Source organism: Gavialis gangeticus, unplaced genomic scaffold (assembly GCF_001723915.1).
Source record: "Gavialis gangeticus isolate Ggan-Ray unplaced genomic scaffold, GavGan_comp1, whole genome shotgun sequence".
In the NCBI taxonomy this organism is placed as follows: Eukaryota; Metazoa; Chordata; order Crocodylia; family Gavialidae; genus Gavialis; species Gavialis gangeticus.
Genome location: NW_017729027.1, coordinates 3,152,457 through 3,164,200, shown reverse-complemented (window position 1 = coordinate 3,164,200; position 11,744 = coordinate 3,152,457). Strand labels below are relative to the sequence as shown.

Genomic DNA, 11,744 nt, shown 5'->3' with positions numbered 1-11,744 from the left:
GGCTATGCACCACTAGTGAGAGGCATGTGGTGGAGGGGCCCACACCCACCTACAAACCCCCCACACACACCCACACATTCCCATATCCCCTGCAGACCCTACAAATACCTGCACACACCCACTCCCTCCCCACAAAACTCATCCCCATCCCCATCCCCTATCACCCCCCACACCCGCCCTTCCCCTTCACAAATTCACACACACACACACAAACATCCCACACACACCCCACACCCAGCCTCCAATCACACACAATACACAAGAGTTAGGCTCTATTTTGAGCTATTATGGAATCGCCTCTATATACACCAGCAGCTCCCAAGCTGAGGATCACAACCCCAAATGGGATCACAACATCAGCAGATAGGGTTATGATAAACATGCCCCCTGAGATTTCTGGGCCAACAGCAGGTGCAGGGCTGCAGCCAGGCCATCCCAGTTCTGGGCATGAACCACCTCTGTGGCCCAACGGGTGGGTCCCATTGTGACAGTGAGTGCTGAACCACCATGGCCACCAAGGTGAGGCATGGCAGCACTGGCAGTATAAAGTTGTGCCCACACTGCTGCTGGGTGAGCAGGGGTTACTGCAGCTTGGCAACCATGGTGGCACAGCACAGCACTCCCTCCCTCCCATGCCAGGTCCTGCCCACTAGGCTATGGAGCCCCCTAGGAGAGGGCATCAGGACAGGGACCCCCAAGCCTGCAGGAGGCAGCCCATATCCTCTTCCCCTATGGGCTCCACTCTGGCAGGGCTGCCCATGGGGGAATGAACGGGGTGGGAAGCCAGGCTCTGCACTCTACTCCAGCCGCAGCAGCTGCCACCTCCCACAGGTGGCAGCCAGGGCACAGGCACTGCTGGGGCAGAGGCAGGAAGGGGCTGTGGGCCCTGGCCCTGGGACATCTGGGGATGGGGGGCTGTAAGTGGGGAGTGAGAGGCACCTGGACTGGTAGGGGGCTGTGGGTTGGGAGTGAGGGGCTATGCTGAGGAAATGGGGTCATAAATGGGGTTACACTGAGAAAAAAATTGGGAAGCACTGATATACATTATGCAAATGCACATAAATCAGGACACAGATTTTTTTAATAAAATTAAAATTAGTAGATGTTTGATTTTTAGTACATGATTTGTTTGTTTTCCAGTTCCAAGATGACAACCCCACCTCCCAAAATGTGTACTTCTGGGGGCGAGGGGAGGGATTTCCAGTGCACAGGTCAGGGGTTAGGGGTGGGACTTCCAGTCCCAAGATAGCAATCAGGGGGCAGAGCATCTGTCAAAGGGCAGGGCTACCCTAGCAGCCCTCATCAGCTCACCAAAAGTTGTTAAGAGGCCCTCCAGCCAAAATAATTGCCTACCCCTGGCTTTAAACACAGTGCCTTTGGTACGAAGTCTATAATCTTCTCAAAAGTTTTATTTTTGATTCCCTATTCTATTAAAAGACATCCATTCTACCTGAAGCTTTTTTTGTTCCACACTCTCCAGAAAACAAGCTTTAACAGACGTTTACATTTAAAAATAACATTCTCCACTGGATAAACCTAGCCTCTTCTTTTTGAAGAGAATGGAAATAATTTATATCCTGTGATGAGATAATTGGGTCCATGGAAAAAAGCATTATATAAAGGAGAGCTAAGTATTAAATTCCACATCCAGTGCAGTCTGTATAGAAAGTAAATACAGGTAGTGGTTTTTGTCTAATAGGACTCAACCATGGCTCAACATAAGGATTTTATTTCAGGTCTCTTTATGATTGATGCACCAAATAAACTACAACAAAGGAAGCTTCATGACTATTGTAGATGATCTTGTCAGAGCGTTTTCAATGACTCCTGGAGCATGTCTACATGTTGCCATATGGCAACATTGCTACAGCGCCATGCTTTAGTACTTCCTTTTGGAAGTTCTAAAGCGCGGTACAGTAACTGCCCATACCGCGCTGTGCATACCAAGCATGGTTAGATTTTGCCACTACATTGCCGTAGAGGCATGCTATACCAGGGGAGTGCGCCGTTATGGCAACATAGCTGCCAAGCACGTGTAGACCCACGTGATCACCACATCACAATAGTGTGCTATATGGCAACATTGCACATTGTTACATCGCCACAGAGTGAAGTGTAAACACGCTCTTACATCCACAAACTGGGGAGTGCACCGCTACGGCAACATAGCTGCAAATCACATATAGACCCATGTGATCACTATGTCACAGTAGCACGCTGTATGGCAATGTTGTGCATCATTACATTGTTGTAGAGTGATGTGTAGATCCACCCTTACATCCACAAACTGATCCACCATCATGCATTCACACCAAGAGTAAGTCTACAATGCTATCAGTGTCCAACAGCAATGTATCTCATACTGACTACAAAGAAGCATATATATATCCAGGCTAGAACCATAGGTTTACAGGCCTGGAAAATACCACCTGGACCATCAAGTCCAATTGTATGAAGCTACAGGAAACCTGTATTAGATATCAAGTGCACAAGAACATCCCATCAAGCCCTCCCTGCGTGAGAACCACACAATGCCCTATAATAAACTTTGTGCTGTTAGTAAGAAAAAGACTTCAAAAGGCTGGCTAACGATCTAAGTATTTGTATAACTGTAATCCAAGTTATTCTTGTGAGGATTTTGTAGTCTGCATTAAATCCATGCAGCTGCACCTACACCACTGGCACTAACCAACGTAGCTAATTTATAGCTGGGGCAGGCATGTCTCCATGTAATGAAGACACTTTAGAGATTTCAGTATAAACACACACTAAGGCTCAAGTCTTGCAAATAGATCATCTAAAATAGATTCATGCAACTTCACAGAACCCCACTGACTTTAATGGGCTTAAGTGCCACAATAGGAATCTGTACTAGCAAGGGTCTGCAAGGAAGACTGAGACTCTTCAGTTTGGAAAGGAGAAGGCTGAGGCGAAATATGATAGCAGCCTATAAAATCATGTAGGGTATAGATAAAAGTGAATAGAGAATACAAAGATGAGCAGCACCCATTGAAACAAGAGACAAGTTTAAAACAAGAGGAAATGTTTCTTTACACCATGCATAGCTAACTTGTGGAAGTCGTTGGCACAGGAGGTTGTAGAGGTAGATAGTGCAGTCAGGTTCAAAAAGGGATTAGACAAATGAATGATGGACAAGTCCACTGAGAACTATTAATTTGAAGAGTCATGACTACATTCTTTGCCATCCCTAAACCAGCAATGGGTAATGCCTCAGATGGTATGATAGCGGATGGGTTACACTAATCATGTCCTGTATATATACTCTCTCTCTAAAGCAGGGGTGTCAGAGTTATGGGCCATGAGTCAAATTCAGTCTGGGACTGACAGAGGGGCCAGGAGTTCGGAAGCAGGGCAAGCGAGGACTGGGTCTGTTGCCTAACTCTGAGGCACAGAGCTCTCTTTGGCATGCATGGTGGCAGCACATTGAAAGCAACTGCTCTATTAAATACCACCACTCTGCTTAGCCTACCACTCACCCTGCTGCCGCTGCCACTCACCTCACCACTGCATCCAGATCCAAGCCACAAGGAGCCCTGTGTTCTGGACTTGGCCCAGGGGCAGGGTGCGTGTGACATCCATCTTCTAAAGCATCTACTACTTGCCATTGCCAGAGGGTGTGTGTAGACAAAACGGGGGTCCTAAACTGATGGGCCATCAGAACATTTCATGAAAAAGCCATTGCTAAGTGCATCCAAGAATCTAGTTACATGCTGAGTGCACATAACTAAAACTCCCACCCTATAATATGAGGATAAGACACTGCCTAGGAAAGTCACTTGTGCTGGCAGACACGGTGGAGTGGGACATGCCTCCCAGGGGGCATCTAGACATGCACAGTCATGTGGTAGATGGCGCCGCAAACACGCCTGCAGCACCACATACTGCACAGTCAGTTGTTCTCCACACTACAAGGGCGAGCTGCCCATGCATGCACTGCTCCAGGGTTTTTTTTCTGCAGGTTTCTTTGACCGCTGAATATCCAAGAGTCAAAAAAACCATAGGAAAAAAAAACAGAGCAGTGCATACACAGGCAGTACATGTCACTGAAAAGTGGAAACAGGACACCTGGAGCCATGCTGCAGCTGTCAGCCAGACTCCACCTGGCAGGATCACTGTGGCTGCAGCCCCAGGAGGCCCCCAGGACCCCAGGTAAGGGGCCCCCAGTGTAACTTGCCAAAGTGTTCATGGCACAGGCATTCCCCAGGGACAAGTAGCTGCAGCGCAAGGTGCGCTACTGCTATTTGTCCCCAAGAAACCAAACATCTGAGGGCAAGATGGCTCTGTGGAACAGAAGACTGAGAGGTTAACCTGCTAAAGCACTATTACCTGTTCAGTGGGAAACCAGCAATGCACCAAACAGGAGGGAGTGCTACAGGCAGAACAGTTCATGCCTCAGCTCGAAAAGAACAAGGATATGGCAGACTTGTCTTGCATTGTCATGTGAAGCATGAGAGTGAATTGGGATTGTGTTTAAAAGGGACTGAGGAGTAATCCCAGCTGATACCATGAGCTGCATACATGGTCATGCCTGAGTGTAAGGGGATTTCTGATACAAACAAAGGACTGTGCTTACTGTTAAGCCACAAACACCCAATGAAGAGGGCACATGGAACAATGAAGCATGTGCAAAGACTAAAATGATCAATAGCAGAAGGCAACTCTTCAGTCTTGTAAATTCTTAACCTAACCATAGAAATAAATTGAAACTAGTTTGTTAATTTTTAATGACTGGAACTACCTGATCATTGTGGATTCCTCAACCAGTTTCTGGGAAATAGAAAGACCGTCTGGAGAACTCTAAAAAAACCAACAATCAGGCAACTGAAGGCGCATGTTTCCAAGTATGGTATATCTGCTTAGACAATGGACCGCAGGGTACTGCAGAAGAATTGAAAAGGTTCCACACCAAAAGGGAACTTGAGCACAAGATGTCTCCTCCTGGGTAATCTACAAAGCAGCCACAAGGCAGAGTCAGATAAGACATTGTTGGTAAAAGCCATATGGACTGGTAGGGATCAGGGAAAGCATCAGGCAGTCCTGCTTACTACAGTAACCCTCCCAGAGACAGGGTAGTAGACTAGCACAGACCCCAGAATCTGCTGCTCAGGAATAGTCTATTGCAGGATGGAGGAATGGCTGACAGTACCACAATGAGATGGTGGCAAAGATCAGTTCACTACAGTGGGCTGTGTACTACCAAACTTTGGGCCCAGCAAGTCAACAAATGGTACATAAAAGACACAGTACATTTCTAGGAGGAAAGTTGGTAGTTGTTACCAAAAACTGTTAGGAAGAAAGATGTGGAAACTTGTATGGAATTTGGAGAGAGGAGCACAGGTTCCTGGAAAAAAGTGTCTGGAGAAGGCACCAAAAATCCAGGGCATGTGCAAGTGGCATGAATGCCAGCTACAGATGCTATACCTCTGCAGTAATTCTTTTAGCAAAAAGCAAATGAGTTCTGGGAACATGGCACCCACATGTTATTCCACAGCAGGCAGTACATGGCAAAGGCAGATGTGTTGGGAGCAGGCTGCATGATTACAGTTAGCTTATTTTATATATTGCTAATTTGCGGGAATGACTGTGAAAACGTGCAGAACTATGAAGAATTTGTTCTCCAGTCCCTTCCTGGTCACTCATTTGTGAGATCTATCTTGCTCCCTAACTGTGCTCTTCCCCCAGACTGAAAGTGATCTATCTCTTCAGGTGCCACTATTAAGCATCCCAAGACTATGTTGTTTCCCTACTTGCAGCTCTTTAGCTTCATCCAGCTCACACCACCACTTCGGAGGAAGTTTCAGCCACACTTTGTGATGGTACATCTCAGCAGGTGCTGGTTGGTCACAAGATCAAGTAGACCCTGGAGCAGTGAGGAGAGAAGCTAAAGAGATGGGGTACCAGAAAGCCAAGGACCAGAAAACCTGGTCCTATTCTGACAGCCTTTAAATTTTATGGTGAAAGAGACCATACTCTGAACAGGGCATGGAGCATGTAGCCCTACTTCAGCATGTACTCATCTGTATACAGTGCAGGTGCATAATTTGGAACTTGCATGTCTATGAAGGCACCTTCCCTGCATCAGAAAGCCAGCCCAAAAAGGCAGGGGTCCCCTGCCTTAGAAAGGACTTCAACCCTACACCACAGGTTCCCTTCCCTTGGCCAGAGTGCTGGAGAACCCCACAGGTAATGTGGTAATATGGGCAGAACCATTATTGTTTTTAGTATGATGAATATTATGAAAGGTTTAGGTGATCCTATAATCTTAGTTGTCCTTTCATTTTTGGGTGATGGTGTACCATTTAGCTTCTCCAGCTCTAGCCTCTTACCTCCACCCACCCTTCCCCACTGCCATCTCCCAACTACGCTGCCTAAAATGTTAGACACATAAAAAAACAATGCAGTGAACAGGTTGCATACTGTAGCAGAACACAGTAGCATTTTTAATGCAAAAGTAAACAGCTCTTTGGCCACAGCCCAAGTCAATGTAACATGAGATCACACAATCCTTAAAAGCACTTACCAATCACATCCCACTTCATGCTAAGTCATTCTCCTACTAATGCAGGAGCTGTTTTATTGATTATCTTATCTTATTTTGGTCTATTCTTAGACAATAATAAAATAAAAGTTTTTGTTCTGTACATGTTCCAAATGAGATCAGGGAAGCCTCGTTCTGCCACCATCAAAACTGACTTTGGTGTGACCAGGAGGACATTTGGTCCTGCCCTAGACCATTTCCTCTCACAATCCCCAGAGCAGGCAAACAAGTTGCTGTTACCCTACAACATCCTGTGAATACAAACATAGAGCAAAAATGACTTGCAATACTATGAATCTCAGGTTATGCGCCCACCTCTGTTGCTTGCTTATGGAAAGATGGCACACCAATGCAAATGCCTACACACAGGCAGCAAGACTGAGTCAACTGTGTGGCGGCCTGTAGCAGGTGACGCTACCATGCACTGATTCATCTGCAATAGCTTAAACCTGTAGTTGGCACGTGCTGACCACCATCCTAATCAGAGTTGCCTGCTCTGTCTAAATGGCAGACTTGGGCACAGTGTGGTAAGAGTGAATGGACTGGGCTAGTTTCCTGGCAACACTTCCAGGCTCAAAGGGAGGTAACATAGACATGGTCTGTCCCTCTTAGACAAACAGCATGGACTCTTACCTCCGGAAAATTGCTCAGCTAGCTAAAATCTCTAACCCATTAGTGTCTGGGAGAAATGCACAGATTGTAATTAAGCAAATAAGTTCACTGAATATATCACAAAATTATCAATGTACCTGTATTCAGGGATGGATCCAGGGGGAGTGCAGTGGTGCAGTGGCCACCTTTGATACCTGCTCCTCCTAAACTTTAAAATCAACTGGCTGCAAAGGGCAGCGGCACTCCTATTCAGGCAGTGCTGAGGGAGTGAATTGGCTTTGTGGCTCCTTGTCATCTTCGTGATTCCTGCAAATCGCTCTTCACTCCACGGGTGTTAATGAGCCGCTCTCCTTTTAATGGTCTTGATGTTCTACCATGCAAACTAGTCCTTCAGTTTTGCTCTGTTAGCCATTCCTGGTAATGTCTTGTTTCTATCTGACAATGCTGAAGACAATTTTTAGCTCTAGCTAAAAACCTTAACTCAGGTGTACTAATATTAACTCAGGTTAATGAGTTAATATTAAAATGAGTTAATAAAATGGCTGCCAGTGAAGTATGGGAGACACTATCAAGAAGCTCAAGAAAGCTAGATTTTGCTTTATGAATTGGAATAAGAGATGTACATTTAACAATAATAACAGGACCAGTGAAACAACAGCTTTTAACTATTTTTGCCTAGAGTTTATGTTTTTTAAACTTTATATATCATCTAGCAAATTAATGCACTTTCCAATAAAGGTATATATGTTTTTGCTTTGATCTTAAATAGAATAATATAGTGCTAGGCCCCAAACATATTTTTAAACCTTGTAGTTTCCCTTTCACTAGAGCAAAATGTGTCTTGTTATGTGGTGATGCGCCACACCATCTGCACCCCAGCTTTTCAAAACTCTAGATCCATCCATGTCTGTATTTGCCAATCTCCGTCCCAGATTTTACATGGCTAATTAAACCTAGTACATTTATAACAGTAATTGTAAATATGGCTCACTTACTTAAAATCTGAGAAATTGCAAAGGATAAAAAGAAAGAAAAAAAATTACAATCCAAAAAAACACCCCAAAAATTCAATCTGGATTTGAATGTGAAGTTACTCAAAGCCTACAGCTGCTCTTATTAGGTGTTCTTGTTCAGTGAATTAAAAAGGTAAAAGGCTTCATACAACCAAGATCTTCCCCAAAATTCAGGAACTGGAGTAGCGAGGCTAGTTTGGATCTACTGTTTCTGTTTGGACCTCTTTCTGTGCAAAGTGGGTATTTGGATGATCAGTAAGGCTCCTCAGTAAAATGTCAGCCATACTGATGCTTTGACAAGACTTTCTGCAGATTCAAGATCATTTTCTGTGGTAAGACTTCAAAGCCCTGAACTGAGTAGTGGCTGAAGGGTCAGGGAAGCATGAACCTGGTTCTTGGGGGTGACACCTGGCACCTTCTCTCACAGAGGAATCCTGCCCCCACTCGTCTCCATGAAGGGACCTGCTCCCTGTCGCCATCCAGATGCCTCCCTTTACTGAGTCCCTGGACTCTCATACCATGCACAGCAGTCGCCTGTGCCACTTGTGGCACCTGTGCCAGGGACTGGCCATCCCTGAGGTACATCTTTGCACAAAGATTTTCTGAAAGGTACAGACCCTTATGTCTCCAGACACAACAGGTGTGGAGGCAGTTGCAAGGGGAAGCTCTCTAAACAGACCTCCTCTAACAGAAGAACTGACAAAGTGCAGTTTTGCAGGTCTTCCTCTGCATCTAGCCTACCTCAACCTCTATTTAAAAAAGAGAGTTATTATCTTGCATTTTGACTCCTAGATTTAATCCTGTCAAATGTTCCTATAGTAGTAATGTAACAAGCAGCTGAGCACCATCCCCAAGCACCCACTTAAAGGTGGTGCAAAAACAGCAGCTGCTGCCAGCCCGCTCCCACAGCTGTCACAACCAGCCTGGCTCCTGCTGCCAACCCTACCACCACTTTTGCTCAGGTTGTGGACTCTTGTTGTTACACTGAATTTCATATGGAAGCACTTCTGCTTGTTTGGTTTTATGGCAGTGACCAGACTGTCAAACCTGTTAGTTGCTATCCATATTCACTCATCTAGTTTTACCAGCAAGTCAAGGGGAGCTTTTACTTTTGACTTATTACAAACATTAATTGTTATTATTCTAAAAGGTAATGACATTACAGGCTGCGTATGTTTTGGCAACACTTTGGGATCACTATGGTATAATACATTGCATTTGTAGTTCTTGTTTTGAAAGTTACAAGGTTTCTTTGCAACCTGTTCCATACATGGGCGACTAGTGCCGTCTTAATCAAGGGGGCATGTGCCCCCCCTCCAGCAACCAGTCAATGACCATGGGGGTCCCCCCACAGCCAGTCTCACTGACAGGAGGGTCCCCACACAGCTGATCCCACTGACCGGGGGGGGGGTCCCCCAATTACCAATCACGAGACAGCTGGCCGATCACTGCAGCCTCTTCTGGGAATGCCATGGCTCTCCACTCCCTGGCCAGCACTTGCAGGGGGGCACCAGTGTTCCCACCTACCCTCCCCCTGCCCATTGCCTAAGCGGTGAGCACGGCCAGTCAGGGAGTGCACCAGAACTCTCAGGGGGTGCACGTGCACCCCCGTGCATCCCCTATGCATTGCCACTGGTTCCATAGACAAGCCATTCACTTAACTGATCAACTGAATATGCAAAGTGCTCTTCAAATCAAGTGCACATTGGATTTCCTGTTCCACTGTGTCAAGTTCCACTGAAAGAGCTCATCTTGCACAAACCTGCCAGTGCACTTTGCCTCATGGACTTTCCTTGAGATGCCTGTAAATAATCATCTTAATTTCATAGTTCATATATTTTAGCCTGGGATTATCACTGGACCTTTTTACATATACTGACTGTGATTTCACAGCACTTGACACTATCCAAATTGAAATTCACTTTTCTATTAATTTATTTCCAGATTTTTTTACTGTGACTTTAGAATTTATGACTTAATGTGAAAAAGCTAGAGCTTAATAACTGCCTGAAAATAGAATGTAAAGGTGAGTCACATTTTCATCTTAAGTACATGGAATCATACCCAAAATTCTCTTTTAAATTATGAATGTCAATTTTAGAACATGCTTCAATACCAAAACCTCTATAATAGTCAATGTTTGATACAAAAAAGGAATTCCTATGACTTAAATAAATAAGTAACCCATGGTTACTGCCAAAATTTCAACTATGCCTGGGATCATTGGTCACAACATATAAGAATTCAGATGTAAAAGCTCAATAGAGTTTTGGAACTAACCTCTCCGTCCAATTTATACCAGTACAACCCTCCTTCTCAACCCTCCTTTTCAACTCAACCCTTTGGACGAATCTTTGCCTATAAGAACTCTGAAAAGAAAAATAAATATTTAGACAAATATATGAACTTTTCCTTTCTAATAGCAATTAGAATTAAAGAGACTACCTTCCTTCAGCTTGTTCAATGAGATAAGAACAGATGACTCAGAATCTGAATGATGCTTGTAGTTTCTGTGCACCGTTCCTGGAGCTAAGATGTACCTTTCTGTCAGAATGGGAAGAAAAAGTTGTCCATTTCTTTTATACTAGTAAAGTAGATGGCATTTTCTGCCTACACCTAAGCCATCGGATCAACTGTACATTTTGCATAATGACTGAATATTACTTAACGTAATTACCATTCTGTCATGTTGATCTTATCTCATACTTGACTTTCAAACAGAGCACTTTTTTGTGTAATGAGAGGAAGGTCAGCTTGTGGGCATATGAGTCCGGTGCTGTTTTTCAGGTGATTTTCATGAGGACATTCATATCAAGGATCTTGCAATCTGCTGCTGTTTTTCAGTAAACACAGTCCTTTTTGAAAAAAGAAGAGTTGCACAGATTTCTAAAAGCTTCTTAAACTGGGAAGGGAATAGTTTTCTCTTTTTAAAAACCATAATACATTTCCCATTTGTAACATTATTTTAATAGAAAATAGTACAATACAAAACAAAAAAGATCAGTACAAGCGTTAAAAGGAATAATCTCTATTGGAATTAAATGAAAGGACATATGGAATGAATGCATGGGTAAAAATAGAAAGGATTATCTATTTTAAGGATAAGAAGATGGTTTTTGAAGAGATCTATTCTAGTTTCTGGAGCTACCTATATATAATAACATGTCAAAATATTATCTTAGGATATGGTTCTGTGGACTTGTTCAAAATTCCCTTTGAAATTGCACAAGGGAAGTCAGCAGGATTGGAGGTGAAATATTTCAAGAGTATCTAAGTGATTTAGGAGTAAATTCATATTTGCAAAAGTGACTTACAGTGAGATTTTAAATATATATGGGCACCTAAAGATGCAGACAGATGGCTAGTGGGATTTTGAAAAGCACTTTGGTTCCTAACACTCATCAGTGGGAGGCAGGTGCTTGTCAAAAATCACTGAAATCTTAGAAGGTATTTATGTGTCGCTCTGGTCAGTATTACAAGACCCAAGGGACTTTTCAAGGGTTATCAAAGCTTGCAAACTCGTACTAAGTGCCTTCTGAGCAAAGTTATACCACTTCAGG

At 44.1% G+C, this 11,744-nt stretch overlaps 1 protein-coding gene across 1 annotated transcript in view; it reads right to left on the bottom strand.

The window, feature by feature from the left end:
- The window catches only part of CGA (glycoprotein hormones, alpha polypeptide), a 24,234-nt gene extending 13,506 nt beyond the window's left edge, over positions 1-10,728 (bottom strand). Inside the window, exon 1 of the mRNA XM_019520378.1 lies at positions 10,630-10,728. The gene's annotated coding sequence lies outside the window, so the exon portion shown is untranslated. The remainder of the gene's footprint in view (positions 1-10,629) is intronic.
- Between the last annotated feature and the right edge of the window lie 1,016 nt (positions 10,729-11,744).